We start from the raw sequence: 1,057 nt of genomic DNA on the forward strand, positions 1-1,057 counted from the left end.
AATATTGCACAGAATTTTAGTTATTTGGGACAACGAAACAAAAGAAATTTCAGTGCTCTCAAGATATGCACAATCCTAAACAGTGAGTATTATACGGGAAACTATTCTGTCATGTCCAAAACAACTATCTTATTATAGGCAGTTTTCCGTAATAGTTCTAATTTCTAGAGTATTTCATGAATTTTATGAATTATTGCAGGATAATATTTGTATAAATAAATATTAATTTCGTATAACATTAATTATATATTAATACCGATTTTTATTTGTGTAACTGACAGGAGTGGTACGAATGCATAAACCGGAAGCAAAGAATACAGAGATTGCTGAAATTGTATCAAGTTGGCTAGTACATGCTAAGTGGCGTCAGCAAAGAGCAGAGTATGTATATTTATTAATAATACATATATATGTATATATACTTACATATATACACACACATATATATATATATATATATATTGTACAATTAATAATCATTTATTTAATTATATAAAAATTTAATTAATTGTAAAAACTCGTAATGTTTTTGTACTATAGAGATGGATGTTACAAATTGGACATAATTGATATTTTTTTAGAATAAAAATAAAAAAGCAACAGCAGCCAGCAGATGAAGAAAATCAATAAAGAAGATACGATCTTTAATTGCATTAAAGAATAATAATTTTTTTTAAACTTTCTCTACGATCTTCCAAACCGACGGATTGATTTTATTTTAAAAGACATCACCTTCAAAGAAAGAAGAAATTAAAAGACATCAAAGTTAAAAGACATCGACTTCAAAGAAAGAAGAAATAATTTATATTAAAATCAAATATTTCGTTATTTTATTTTTTTTTCATTTTATTCATTTATTTTGTAATTGATTTTATGTAAGGGAGGCTTCGGTCCCTACGATTCGAGTCGCTGCTGTTGTCGTATCGCTGTGTCGTTTACACCTTATCCCTGGGGTAGCCAGGAGCCCAAGAAAGGGGGTTCAAGGCATGCCGGATGCACATTAGCCGTGGGGTGTGCATTATCGACATTTCCGTAATTGGTTGTTTTATATTACATA

The 1,057-nt window shown here is 29.0% G+C and overlaps 1 long non-coding RNA gene across 1 annotated transcript; it reads left to right on the forward strand.

Annotated features, from left to right (window-relative positions):
- LOC105460522 lies at window positions 1-1,011 on the forward strand. The gene is made up of 3 exons (XR_975841.1): window positions 1-82; window positions 282-381; window positions 582-1,011. It is a non-coding gene; the product is annotated as an uncharacterized LOC105460522 (long non-coding RNA).
- The last annotated feature ends 46 nt before the right edge of the window (window positions 1,012-1,057 follow it).

The sequence above is a fragment of the Wasmannia auropunctata genome, unplaced genomic scaffold (genome assembly GCF_000956235.1).
Source record: "Wasmannia auropunctata unplaced genomic scaffold, wasmannia.A_1.0 LD320317.1, whole genome shotgun sequence".
Classification (NCBI taxonomy): domain Eukaryota; kingdom Metazoa; phylum Arthropoda; class Insecta; order Hymenoptera; family Formicidae; genus Wasmannia; species Wasmannia auropunctata.